This window comes from Augochlora pura, chromosome 11, assembly GCF_028453695.1.
Source record: "Augochlora pura isolate Apur16 chromosome 11, APUR_v2.2.1, whole genome shotgun sequence".
NCBI lineage: Eukaryota > Metazoa > Arthropoda > Insecta > Hymenoptera > Halictidae > Augochlora > Augochlora pura.
The window spans coordinates 14795140-14810938 of NC_135782.1; the positions used below are offsets into that span (position 1 = coordinate 14795140).

The 15799-nt window shown below is 35.3% G+C and overlaps 2 protein-coding genes across 2 annotated transcripts in view; one reads left to right on the plus strand and one right to left on the minus strand.

The window, feature by feature from the left end:
- The window catches only part of LOC144477007 (very long chain fatty acid elongase AAEL008004), a 56018-nt gene that overhangs the window by 38413 nt on the left and 1806 nt on the right, over positions 1-15799 (minus strand). The gene's annotated exons all lie outside the window — the stretch shown is intronic.
- Sit (stuck in traffic) overlaps positions 1-15799 on the plus strand; it is a 130234-nt gene that overhangs the window by 33689 nt on the left and 80746 nt on the right. The gene's annotated exons all lie outside the window — the stretch shown is intronic.

Below are 15799 nucleotides of genomic sequence, written 5' to 3' on the forward strand. Positions count from 1 at the left end.
ACTGTGGATTAGGTCTAGTCCTGTCCTCGAATTCTATAAGTATGTATTAGATATGCCTTAGTATTTACTGAGGTTTAGAATGAAAATTAGAAAATACTATATGGACATTGTTTGCCTAATCCAGACCTAACCTTAAAATGTTTCGAATGTAACAAGTACACCGCGGATTTCTGTGCAAAATAAAAATTGTCAGCATCAATTGAACGAAGTAGAAAGTTGATAGGAAGAGCCTTCCTTCTTTAATAATTTTTATAGTTGAAAGATAGAACATTGACATTTCCAAATTTTTTAAACCATCGTTTAAAAATTATAACGACTCAATCTTGCTACAAATATATATAATCCGCGTTGTGGTTGCAGATATAGGTTAGGGATGACTTAGGTCCCAATATAATTATAATTTATAGCCATTCATATAATTGATAACTCTACATTAGTTATATATATATTAATATTCCATATATTATTCATTTATATTTTAATAAACCATATAATATTAAGTTGTATATTACTAATCCATGTATTATTAATTTATATATTACTAATCCATATATTATTAATTTATATATTACTAATCCATATATTATTAATTTATATATTAACAATCCATATATTATTAATTTATATATTAATAATCCATATATTATTAATTTATATATTAATAATCCATATATTATTAATTTATAATGTTTTCAATTTTAATGTTAAATTTATATTTAATAGAACACTGTTTTCGATCCCCTTTACCAAAAACACACCTAACCTCAACACCGCTTTCCTAACCAAGAAAGAAATGCATCTACGTGACATTGCCTCGTTAACAGAGTGTTGAGACTTAGATCGACTCGGCTATAGCGCTGATTAGCAGCATTGCCGTTTTAATATCAGTGTACACCCCGATCGCCATTTCGTTCGCGTACAGTTCTCCGCAATTAACAAGTCTCGAATTAGGTGATCCGTAGTTATGTCAGCCACAAACCATGACGGTATTAGAAATCCCGCGGGCGTGGACACGAATATCGTCGATCACACTCTAACTCTACTGTATATAATAAACAGTTCCGTTCGGGTACACCTTCCATTATATAGTATCTGCACGTTCCATCTTCATCGAGAATATAATACTTTGCACGGTGAGAGCATTTTATTAGACGGCGACGACGTGTTTATTAGACGACCGTGGCGAGCCTCCCTTGTCAATTAAAAACACAGCTTGTTAATAACATCGAACAAAACATTCTTTCACTTTTCCGACGATCATTCCCGCAATCATAATTGGATGAAATTTAAACTCGTTGTAATTAGCGCGGAAAATGTTGTTCCGGCATGTAGACAGCAATGCACTGTTTGATCAATTAACATTGGAAGCAAAAATGGTAAGAAATGTATTACTTTATTAAATATTGTAATGATTTTAATATTCCTTCCTGACGATTGCAAAATTATTAAAATTGAAATAAAATAATTTGCAAAGTGAGGAATCGTATCAGTGCGAAGGCACAAGATTTGTCAATAGTATTTCTATTTTTCCATTGGCTAATTCTTCAAGTTTCGCTGTGCAATATTTTTTTTCTGTTCAAATAGAGACAAAACAATAGTTCTGCATTTTTTTCATAATAATATACTCAATTATAATGTTTAAAATAATTTTGGAAGTGAAAATTGGTGTCAGTACGATGACACGAGATTCAAATTCACTAGCATTTCTATTTTTCTACTGGTTAATTCATCAAGTTTCATTGCAAAATATTTTTTCTCTGTTTAAACAATGGTTAAACAACATTCCTACAATTTTAATAGTGATGTTAATATTTCTTCCTAACGATTGCAAAATTATTTAAGATGTAGAACTACAAATATGTTATATATTCTGCACTTGATATTCTATGAGGAATGGTATAAATAATTAATTATAATTTCTACAAGACAGTTGACTCTTTTTAGAATGGTATACTATCATATAATTAATAATTCGTATAATATTAATTTATATATTAATAATCCATACATTAATAATTTATATATTCATGATGCATATATTATTAGTTCATGTATTACTAATCCATATATTATTAATTTATATATTAATGATCCATAAATTATTAATTCATATATTACTAATCAATATATTATTAATTCATATATTACTAATCTATTTTGGTGTTATCAGAAGGGACTGACACTATAGAGTTCCAAGCGTCAAAAGGCTCTAGCTTCGAAGAAAAATATCAGAATATTTAATCCAATATTAAAATCGTGAAATTGACTTTTGACCAGAAAATACAGCATCTCGGACCGCGGCGAATTGGAGTAGCGACGGTAGCACGTGCGCCTGGGTATCGTACGATCGCGTGGTCCGGTGGAACGGTACCCGTCACAGAGAAAGTCCGTGGGCACCGGGCGTCGTTCGAGAGGCCGTGAAAGACGACGATGAGGGGCGCCGAAGACGAGGCGATGCCCGACGGCGGTCGTGACGCGCGCGACTCGTACTAACAGAGAAAACATGGAAAGAGAGAAAGGTGGACCGCCACGTCTGGTCCTGTCGACGGGACCAATCGGGCGGGGAAGGTAAATGGCAAACCGAGACACACGGCGGCGATGATGATGATGATGATGCCCGCTGACGAGGATGATGCACGACCGGCTCTCGCACCTAGAACTCCCGCCTCGGCACCGAGTTTAGTGGGTAAGTGGGTCAACGGTCCGGATAAACGCGCCTCCGCCGGCACCTCGTCCTCCTCTTGACGCCGCGGCCGTACGCTGCGGTGTAGCGGTGTAGCTCGCACGTTTTACACAGCCGGTCCATATTCTCCCCGGCTGATCCGGTTCTACTGTGCTTCCTCCCACCACGCCGGGGGCCCGCCCCATCCTCTCGCATTTTTTTACTTCCCGATTTATCATCGCGATCGAGCTTCACAGCCTTTCTTTCTCTTTCCATGATCCTTCACAACGTTCACCGGCGAATTGGAATGTGCACGAAATCGGGCCGATCTGCGTCCTCTGATCTCTGGTGGTCACCATTCATACATTAGAGCGAGGAGTTCTATGTACAGTGCATTGTACGGGGAGACATTGTTATACGGCAGGGTTTAATTTGTCAGCGTTTATAATTTTTTTATGGATGAAGCATGAAGGTTTTGCCGCGGAACTATTTTTTTCTTGTTTAAATGGAGACTGGAGAATACTTGTGTATTTTTTTTATAATATTATGGTAGATTGGTGTGTTTAAAATAATTTATGAAGCGAGGAATCGTAGCAGTACGATGGTACGAGATTCCGAGTCAATAGTATCTTTATTTCTCCAGTGACTGATTCTTCTGGTTTCGCTGTGCAATATTTTTTCCTGTTCAAATAGAGTTTGGACTATAGTTCTGTATTTTTTTCATAATAATATAATCAATTGTTTAATTTTAAATGATTTATAAAGTGAGAAATCGGGTCAGTACGAAGGTATAAGATTCAACGTTAATAGTATTCTATTTTTTCACTAGATGATCCTTCAGGTTTCGTGGCAAAATATTTTTTTTCCTGTTCAAATAGAGATTGTACTATAGTTCTGTATTTTTTTCATAATAATATACTCAATTATAATGTTTAAAATAATTTTCAAAGTGAGGAATCGTGCCAGTACAAAGACACGAGATTCAAAGACGCTAGCATTTCTATTTTTCCACAGAATAATCCTTCAAGTTTCATTGCAAAATATTTTTTCTCTGTTTAAACAATGCTTAAACAACACTCCAACAATTTTTTTACAACAATATTTTCACTTCTTGTGCGGAAAATAATTTTTAAAGTGACGAACCGTATTAGTACGACAGCGTGAGATTCATATATGTTTACGCTGCGCCCTCTCTTTGGATGTAGCATTAACTCCTATTAGCATCAACATATGTTTTCATTATCATTACACGTAAATCATTGTCAACCCCGTAGCAATTGGACCGAATGACTCACTCATAAGCCGAGCGGGCATCTTCGATAAGATTCATTGGAATATGAATTAGCATGGCCGAGCAAATGGAAACGGACCTCCGCTTTCTACATCGCGGACGTTAGATCGTTGCGGACGAGCATCAACGCCTCTGTATTAACGCGTTTCTTACGAGCCTCGTGCGTCGCGCGTTCCGTTTCCAATTCAATTTCTCTCATTTCCCCCACTCACCGCCGCCGCCGCCGCGATCGACGTTTTTTTTTCTTTGCCGTTCGAACCGCGAGACCTCACCTGTGAAATCGGCTAACCGGCATTTCGTTGTCGCGCTTTTTTTCCTGACATTTCTAGCGCCGTTCTTCTGGACCCAGCCTAGTTTCCGACTTCCTCGTTCCGCGCTTTCCGGCTCGGCTTTCGCTCTTCTTTTCGACAGTCCTTACGCACAGCGTGGTCCGTTGTCATTTTTAGGTTATGGTTTTACTTTGTTTTACGTCTGTGGTCGTCGAAGTACCATCGGAAATACGATTTAAACTTGGTGAAGAAGCACTTCGTTCGAGTCTCGTTTGTTTGTTCGATTTCTCATTTAGAAAATTATTTTAAAGATGGCAGACGAAGATATTGTTATGGAAAAAATAGAAGAACGTGGTTTAGTCTATGTATGAACAAGAAAAAAATAGTGAGTATCGAAACTTGAAGATTCGAGTAGGGAAAAAATAAAATCACTGACTAGTTTGGATCTTGCATCTCGGTACTGATTTTTCAATTTCGAAATAATTATGAAAGCAACCGATGAAGATTTTGCAATTAAAAAAATAGAGAGACCTCCTACGATCTTTTTTTAAACAAGAAAAAAATATGTTACACTGAAACGTGAAGAAGCAGTGAAATGAAAAATAGGAATCGAAACGTTTGAATCTCAAGCCATCCTATTACTACGATTACTCACTTTCAAAATTGTTTTAAACATAACAATTGAATATATTATTATGAAAAATACAGGACTATCGCCTAGCCGTTATTTCAACAGGAAAAAAATATTGCACAGCAATACTTGAAGAATCAGCTAATGGAAAAGATAGAGATACTAGTGACTTTGACTCTCATGTCTTCGTACTAATACGATTACTCGTTTCAAAAATCATTTTCAATGCAAGAAGTGGAAATATTGTTATGAAAAAAATAGAGTGGCTTCGTTTGGCCTTTGTTTAAACAGGAAAAAAATATTCTGCAGCGTAATTTCAAGAATCGACTAGACAAAAAATAGGAATTGTCGAGTTTGAATCTTGTCCCGACGTCTCAACGCGATTTCTCGCTTTAAAAATTGTTATAAACGTAACAAGTGAGAATATTGTTATAAAAAAATTACAGGAGTATTGTTCAACCTTTATTTGAACAAAAAAAAAATAGTTCTGCACCAAAGCTTGGAGAGACGGCTGGGCCAAAAATAGATACCTTGACGAGTTTAATTATCCTACCTTCGTACTGATGCGATTCGTGGCTTTCAAAATTGATGTAAACGCATCAAGTGATAATATTATTATTTCAAAAATAGTGAGACCTCATTTGGCCTTTACTTGAACATAAAAAAAATATTCTGCATCGCTATTTWWMGWWTMGWCKAWWCKWWAAATAGCGATGCAGAATATTTTTTTTATGTTCAAGTAAAGGCCAAATGAGGTCTCACTATTTTTGAAATAATAATATTATCACTTGATGCGTTTACATCAATTTTGAAAGCCACGAATCGCATCAGTACGAAGGTAGGATAATTAAACTCGTCAAGGTATCTATTTTTGGCCCAGCCGTCTCTCCAAGCTTTGGTGCAGAACTATTTTTTTTTGTTCAAATAAAGGTTGAACAATACCCCTGTAATTTTTTTATAACAATATTCTCACTTGTTACGTTTATAACAATTTTTAAAGCGAGAAATCGCGTTGAGACGTCGGGACAAGATTCAAACTCGACAATTCCTATTTTTTGTCTAGTCGATTCTTGAAATTACGCTACAGAATATTTTTTTCCTGTTTAAACAAAGGCCAAACGAAGCCACTCTATTTTTTTCATAACAATATTTCCACTTCTTGCATTGAAAATGATTTTTGAAACGAGTAATCGTATTAGTATGAAGACATGAGATTCACCCCTCCAGTATTTTTATTTTTTTTTTCAGCTGATCCTTCAACTTCCACTGCAGTACTATTTTTTTCTAGTTAAAACAGAGGCCAAACAACACTTCTGATTTTTTTCATAATAATATATGCATACATTGTCTTTAAAATAATTTTGAAAGTGAGTATCGACTACTTCGAAATTAATAAATAAATTTATCAATGTTTCTAAACATTATACTGCAACAAAAATTGTCTCTTGTTATTCTAAATTCCTCTATTTAACAAAGAAAAAAGATACCATTGCAAGTTTCACACTAGGTAAATTTAGAATCGATTTTCGGTCAGCAATTAAGTTGAGACACGGCTGATTGACAGGCGGCTTAGAAAATTGATTACCAGGAGAAATCTCCTGGCGTCAGAAATTTAGCAAGCCGTGGTCGAAATCGTTTCGTTAAGTGTTTCGCCGTCCTTGTACTACTGAGCCATCAGTGGCCAGAAATTGAACGAGGCATTAACTCGAAGGGGTCTTTGAACGATCACCTTTGAACGGCTCGGGTTTCTCCACTCGTGGTTTCCTCATACCTCGGCCAGCTAAAAAGGATCGTTTGCTCCTGTTTAAAGGTAGACCGGGCAAGGACAGTCACACCTGAAGGACGTACACCGGTTACGCAAAACCGACGGATCTGTTCGCCCCCGTTTGTTTACAATCCGCTTGCGGAATTTCAGTCGCTTATGCAACCGGGCGATTCCGTTTGAACTTTTCACGGCTGACCATTAACGCTTCGCTCAGCGCTTCCTCACGGCTGAGTCAGCCTTGGCCAGCCCCTTTTCTCGCTGATGAGGTTTCGGTAATGTTTACCTTTTGGCTCTGTCAAGAGTATGATTAGGTATTACGAAGTCTTCAAGCGGAGGTGATTGAAGGATTTAGGAATTTTTCTTAATCACAACTTTCTCAAATCGTCGAAAAAAGTGGCCAATGTCTGCGCGCTTTTATTTTATATTTTTATTTTAGTTCAAACAATGTTTGACAATTTGTGCCATTTGACAATGTTTGTGCAAACAATTAATTTTGGATGAGGAAATGCTGGTAGAGTTTTGGTTAGAAAGAAGGAAGCGATTTTTTTACTGTTTTTGATCCTGGAATATAGTGCTGGATGTTTTTAGTTTGAACAAACATTTTAATTGAGGAAAAAATTAATTTAAATAATGTCAAATGTGTTTTGGTCGCACAAGCATTCGGATCCATGTCGAGTACTACATTGGGGTCGAAATTAATTTCTGTGACACTTTTGCGACGTTCAAACAATGCTACAAAATTTTGGTTTGCACAAACACTCAGTTCCATGCCCCAGAATACTAGAAAATTTTATAAATCATATCAGTGCCCACATTAAATAATTACCAAAAGTCTAAATCAATTTGTATGCCATTTCTACATCGTTCAAACAGTGCCAAATATTTTTAGTTTGCACAAACACTCAGTTCCATATCCAAGATTGCTATAAAATTCTAGGATTCATGTCAGTGTCCACTTTTAATAATTGCCAAAGATCGAAATTAATTTCTATGCCATTTCTAATGTTTTAAACTATCGTGCAAACCACGTCAAACATTTCTAGTTTATACAAACACTTTGTTTCATGTCCAAGGATACTACAAAAATTCTACAAATAATATCAATGACCACTTTTAAATATTGCCAAAGATCGAAATGAATTTCCATACCTCTCTGCGTCCTTCAAACAACGTCAAACATTTCTAGTTTGCACAAACGATCAAAAACTACTTGAACACAACAATAATCACTCCCAAGAAACTTTCGACAAGTCGTCGAAGTGAAACAGGCCGCTATCCCACTCTGTCGAAGACAAATCTGCTTCGAAATAGCATGCCCAAACAAAAAGCGCGGTAAAACGTCGCTCTCTCGCCGATTTGCTAACAAAACCGTCTACAATGTTGCTCGTGTAACTTTTTGCCGATTTCCTAGACTTCCAAAGAGGTCCAAAGAAGCGGTGGTATTGTTTAACGACCGCGCGCATTTCATCCTCGCTCGACAAACCGGCTGCTTTTTCGACGCATTCTCGCGACGGTTTTTCGCATCAGGGCCACGCGTCGTCGTAAATCTGTTTCGCGGACTTAATTGCCACACGGTAGAAAATCGCTCGAGCCGCTGCGATCGTGAATATTTTAGCTCGCTAAAATTCTCATACCGATCTCAACCGGTATGAAAAATCGGGTGATTGCGGTGCGCTCGGGCGATAGAAAGCAGGTCTTGAACACCTTTTGCCGTTTGCTGCACCTTGTAACGATAGTTGCTAGCGTAATTGTTTACTGGGACCTGGTTGAACGTGACCCAGACCTAACCTGTACTTGGAACGATCGTGGCATTTTGAGGTTAGGTCAATGATATTTATGCGTTATTATAATCGAATATTGAAAATAGTATTGCTATTTGTTTTTTTTACTTGAAAATTGGTTTATCGGTTGTTTTAGACTAATTAACTATTTGTTTATTTATTTCGAAATCGGTTAAAAAATTGTTGTAAAAGATTTGCCTTATTCTTTCAGTTCTTTCGAAATTAATTAACTGAGTGTTCTATGAAATTTGCTCTATTTGTTTATTTATTTAGAAATTAGTTTAACCGAGTATTCTAAAAAGCTGTTCTCTTTGTTAATTTTGTCTTAATGATTGGTTAACTGACAATTCTAACAAAATTTTCCTGTTTTTTCTATAATGTATGTATGTATGTACATAGAATAATATATAATAATATATTATATATGCAATAATTGATATATTATATATAACAATAAATTATATATATAATATTCCATACATGCATATATAATGATATATATCAACATGTTATATAAACAATAATATATATATAACATCGTATAATAATATGTTATATATAAAATAATATATAATTAATCATTTAAAAGAATTGTAAACGACGAACAAGAAGATAAGCGTTGCGTTGATTCCTTCTAGGAGAATCATGAGCCAAGAGATGTTAATCTTGTTTGAACCCAGTCTTGAGTCAAGGTTAACATTACGTATTCCCAGGTCCTCTAGTTTTCGTAATAACTGCTGACAAATTTTTATGGAATTGTCAAATATGTTTAGAGGAACCTTGTTCTCAGCTGATTCTGTAATCCGCGCCGGACGCTTCACATAAAAGGGTTATGCAATGCGGGCGACGAAATACTATGTTCTGCAAGGTTGATGGACCATGATCGTGGTCACGTGCCTTATATATTTTATAATCTATATAATCTATGCTCTATAAATTCTATAATCTATATATTCTGTGCTCTATATATTTTGTACTCTATATATTCTATATTCTATATATTCTATGCTCTATAGATTCTATACTCTATATATTTTGTACTTTATATATTCTATACTCTACATATTCTATGCTCTATAGATTTTATACTCTATATATTATATGCTCTATATATTCTATACTCTATATATTGTACATTCCATATTCTATATATACTATGTTCTATATTCCATGTTCTATATATATTCTATATCCTATATATTTCATATTTTCTATACATTCTATATATTCTATACTATATATATTTTTTGCTCTATATATTCTACATTCTATATATTCTATATTCTGTATACTCGATATTCTGTATGCTTGATATCCTATATATTCTATACATTCTATATTCTATATATTATATATCCTATATTTTCTATATTCTATACATTTTATAGGCTATATATTTTATATATTCTATACTGTGTATATTTAATATTCTATTATATATATTCCATATAGTCTACAGATTCTATACATTCTATATTCTATATATTCTATATATTCTAATGTATAGAATATAGAATATATATAAAATATTATATAAGACATGCAATATTATAATATACATAAAGTATGTCATATATGTTATATATTATATATTTTATATTATGTATTCCATATCACATTTAATATACTATATACTGTGTATTACATATAATAAACCTGAAAACCTAATGCGAATAGTTATTTAACCGATTTCAAAATCAATGAAGAAGAAGTAGTTCGAGTAATCGTCCAAATAATCGGTTCACCGACTCCCGAACAGAAATGATCTACGGAAAGAATCGCGATCGCCGGTGTTATTGCGCAGCTCCGCGATTTCGTCGTAGGTGTCCCAATTCACGAAACGCCGCCGCGCCGGCCAGATTCGATCTAGCAGATTTCTTTCAGAATTTTTCGACGGGCCTCCCTCTCGGCACGATACGATCGGCCCACGAAAGCTGAAAATGTGAACCCGTCACGGGCCTTGCGATTGGCGTAATTAAAAGCCGAGCGCGGCTGGAAACGCGGCGCGCCTTCTGGAGCAACAATATTTTTCGTAAAACCGCGGCGGCTGTTCTGTCGCAATCGGCTGAAATCGCCGCCACCGCTGAAATCTGTTCGAGGATTTCGTTTCGTTCGCAAGCGAATCCTGCCGAATTCAACTAGCATGATTCAAAAATCGACGACTGGAACGACGGTAATTAACATCGACGCGAAATTATTACCTTTTGGAACGTTTCTGAGTCGACTAATAATTTTTTGGGATTTTTTTTATTAGTTTTTTATTTGGACGCGATTATTTCCAGAATTTTTGAGTGATGAATAATAGGGAATCTTTCAACAACCATAATTTATATATTATTATTGGAGAAAGATATCATTGCGATGTTATTTTTATTTTGAGTCGAATGTTTTTAGTTGAAAATAATAGTGATTGAAGTTTCTCTTTTCGTTGTTTATAATTATTATTGTCGAGCTTTATTAATTGCAGAATTGTTGAGAGAATAGTGTGGATATTGGCAATTGTTTATTCTCTCTAAATCACTAAATAGATTTTTTCGCAGCACTGTTGTCACTCCGGAGCATAGATTGCTCCTTGGGGCAACTTGACCACGTCTCTTCAACGAAGCCACGCCTCTTCAACGCAGCCACGTTTCTTCAACAAAGTCACGCCCTTTCGACGGAGTCACGCCTCTTCAACGCAGCCACGTCTCTTCAATGCAGCCACGTGCTTTCAACGAAATCACGCATTCTCAACGAAACCACACGCTTTAAACAAAGTCACGTCTCTTCAACAAAGACACGCCCTTTCGACAAAGCCACGCCTCTTCAACGAAACCACGCCTTAGTCTATAAACTATGCATTATCTCGAACAACTTTTCAAGCATTTCGCGATCAATACGCTCAAATAGAATAACAAACAATATTTCGACAACAATCCTGTCTATAAATATTGTTAGAAAAACTATTATTTTGCAACGTTTATTTAAAGAGGTGTGTCCAATTCCGTAGTCCATGAACGCCTGAAATTTTGCCCCGAACGCGTCGAACGGCGCATCTGAAGACGCGTCGTCGTCTTTGCATCGAGGAGAAATTCGTTCTCGAGCTGCAAAATACAACGGAATGCGACCAGCGAAAACGGAACGATCGGCCACCGTGCAGCAGGTTCCTGTTGCGTTCGACGCGAGAGTAAGGTAGATCTTTCTACCTATCCATCGTCTAAAATAATTCTGGTAGCTTGGTACATGATTTCAGGAGTCAAAAATATTTCCATAGCCTCAGAGCATTATCTAATGAGCCTAAATTATTAAGTTAGCTTTCGACGTCGTTTTAGAAGTAAAAAAATAATTCTCTAGCCTAAGTGTCTTATTTGAAGGACCTAAATTAATTTTGGTAGCTCGTATCAGTTTTGGAGGCTAAAATAATTCTACATCTAAAGTGAGTCACTTGAAGTGCCTAAAATTAATTCTAGTATATCAGTGAATCAATTAGGTAATTGAAAATAATTCCCTACCCTAAGTGCACCATCCAAAGAGCCTAAAATAATTCTGATAGCTGGGTACATTATTTCAGAAGCCAAAAATAATTCCACAGCCTAATAGCCTTACCAGAAGAGCCTACATTAATTCTGGTAGCTTGGTACCTCAGTTTTGGAGTCTAAAATAATTCTATACTCTACATGTACAGTCTGAAGTAAAATAATTTATATCACTATGAAGATATAAAATAATTCTACCATTTTGATTTGTTACTTTAAGGCACTCAAATAATTCTATACCCTAAGTGCATCATCCAAAAGACCCTAAAATAATTTCAAGACCTTAATACATTATTTAAGGCATTGTCTAAAATAATATTTTACACCCTAAGTGTCCTATCAAGAATTCGGTAATATCAATAGGATAATAGGATATTGATATTCAAGAAAAATGGAGTCGACGAATGCTTTCATTGTAAGTGGCTCCCCTGACTTTCGCACGTGACCATATTAGAAGAGGTCGGAACCGGTTGATCTGGGTTCTCGAAGCAAGCTGTGTTCAATTACTTTTCCAGGGTCACACCACCACGGGCCGCGAACGTTTCCCGTCAAGATTGCGGCAAATGTCATTAACACGTTTAACGAAACCTGTCAACACGTTTATATCTGAATTCGATACAGCATCCGATGCAACTAATAATTAATAACATAAATTGGTTATGTACAGGTGCTCTTCAATTATTGTTTAGTTACTGTTTTATTAATTACAGTTATTGTTTAGTTACTGTTTAATTAATTATAGTTACTGTTTAATTAATTACAGTTAATATTTTATTACCGTTTAGTTACTGTTTTATTAATCACAGTTAATATTTTATTATTGTTTAGCTACTGTTTAGTTAATAACAGTTACTGCTGAATTATTATTTAGTTACTATTTAATTAATTGCAATTGTTGTTCTTGATTATTATAATTAGTGTTCTATATTATAAAAATTTTGGACACTAGTTATGTAAATAATTGGCTATAAATGCCAATAATTTCATATAATATTATTTACACTGGTAATATAATATTAACATTACATACAGTATTAGTATAAAATATTTATATTAATATTATGTACAGTGTTCATATATAATATTAATATTAAGTATAGTATAGTATTAATATACAATATTCATATACAATATTAATATTATCTTCAGTATTAATAGACAATATTAACACAATACAAAGTATTAACTTTCAATATTAATCATAAATATTAAAATACACTACAAACACGCTATTAACAATAATCATATATATATATATATATATATATATATATATATATATATATATATATATATATATAAATTTGAAAAAACACTTCCTACTCATACAACATTTATATAGAGCGGACGTTTTCCCCGATTTCTTTTCTCACGGACGCGCTCTTACATTTTGCATCCTCCAGAAGACGAATGAATTAATTAAGCCACCGCGAGTGGATGCACAGTTAACAGAAACACCGAATCGTGTGTTCGACTCGCGATGCCTCACCGCGCTCTGATAACCGCACCGAGAACACCGAGCGATCAACGTTCCCGCCGTGCGCGCGCCCGAAGAAAAGCGAAACACTTTCGTCGCCGCTAGTTCTGCACGTCGAAGAAACATGTGTTTCACTCGTGTGCGGCGCACGCTAAGCGTTTCCGACGTTTGAAGGTCGCAAGATTTACTGGTTACTTGGCGCACGCCAGTCTAATTAAGTCGTTTATGGAGTCCGAAATTATTCTGGAGCTTGTGCGCGCGTTGTTTACAACGTGTAGCATGGATATTAGAGCATAGATCGGAAGACTGAAGAGTCAGAAATTGGTCTTAGATGGTGAATGAGGTGACTGAATAGTCAGAAATGATTAACAGATAGTAGATTAGTCAACTATGAAGTCTGAAAGACTCTTAAATAGTAGATCAGTCAACTATAAAATCTGAAATGACTCCCAAACTCAAGATGTACAAACTGAAGAATCTGAAATAACATATAGACTCAAGACAAATTGACTAAAGAGTCTCAACTGACTCGTAGATAGTAGTTGAGTCAACTATAATGTCTGAAATGACTCATACATACTAGATAGGTTGACTAAAGAGTCGACAGGTCTCTCAAATTCAAGATTGATCAACTAAAGAGTCTGAAATGATTCTTAGATAGTAGTTGAGTCAACTATACAGTCTGAAATGACTCATACATAGTATATAGGTCGACTAAAGAGTCAAAAGGACTGTCAAATTCAAAATGGTCAAACTAAAGAGTCTGAAATGTCTCTTAAATAGTAGATGAGTCAACTATAAAGTCTGAAAGACTCTTAGACAGTAGATGAGTCAACTATATTGTCTGAAATGACTCTTCAATAGTAGATGAGCTAACTATAAAATCTGAAAGACTCTTAGATAGTAGATGAGGCAACTATAACTAGATGAGTCGATTAAAGAGTCTGAAGAAATTCTTGGACTCTAATTAGATCATCTATTGTATCTAAAATGACTCATAGACCCTACATCTATCGGGGTCCTAATATGAGTTAAGGTGACCGAGTCTTAGGTGACTCTTAGATACTAGATGCATCCACTAACAACTGTGAAATGACTCTTAGATCGTTCCTCTCAATATATTTTTTGTGTCTGCTCAGTATCTGTTTCCCAAGAATCCGTGGCAGAAGCTACTCCCACGCGTTCCGCGTCGGCAAGCTTCATACAGTCGTCTGACCAATTACTAGTCTATTCTACTTGGCGCGACGTTCTGCAGTGGAACATGCACCGCACTCGTCAGACCAGAAGCTAGCGGACAGTGGTCTGATTTCGTAAAACCAGTGTAATTAAAATAAAATTATATGGCAATAAAAATAGTATATAAAAATACATAATACAAATATATAGTATCTGTTTAATATGATATCAATTATATTGATTACATTTATATAATTTTGTAATTATATTAATCTAAATTATATTAAGATATATTTATATAATTATAGTAATCTTGATTATATTAAGATATATAATTTAATATTTATATATAATATAAGTAGAATAAAATATGTTCCAGTTAGATCCATTCGTGAGCTTATGGTACACTGTACCATACGTCACGATGGCATTGCGAGTGATTGCATTTGTTTTATAAGTATGAAAAATGGTCCACTGTACTCAGAGGTAGTATATCAGCTAGTATTTTTCATACTTAATTTTGTTTTTTAATTGTTACAGATAGTCACGTCTGATCTTTTTATATTGCAAACTATATTAAAAATGTATATACCAAATAAACAAATAAATAGATAAATAAACAAACAAAGAAATGAATTTTAATAAATGAATTATACATTCAAAGATATAAATATAAATTAAATAAATTTAATTATTTTCCTATGCAACCTATCTTCCACCAAATTTCATAATTCTCACCACAAATTACGCGACAACAGGTTCAATAATTGCCCCTCTGACTCTCATCGTAAGAAATGTCATTTTTCCTCCTGCTTTTCACTTTTTCGTCCGAAACGCGTGTATCTGGAACGTCGGATCGTTCCCGGACCGTGGCTCGTTCTCGATCGCGGCGTAATATGCTCGCGCGAGAAACATTGAGGCTCGAAATATCACCTAGTTACAGCAGATCGCGTACAGTTCTTGAAAACGCATCCTACACTTTCTAGCTGGTTTCTAAAAGTTTCTTCTCTCTTTCCGCTGAGAGCACCTTGGAAAACAGCGGCTCGTTGTTGCAACGCTCAAAACACCGGCTGATAAATTCTCTTACTTTTCAGCGGATCACTTTGCGCGCCTTCTCTGCGGGAATGAATTAATGTTTCCGTCTCGTGTACCGCGCGCTTTAGTCACGCCTGAGGACTATCATCGACTAGCATGGCTATGGTCAGGTGTAGTGAGAATGTAGTAAAGTGTCG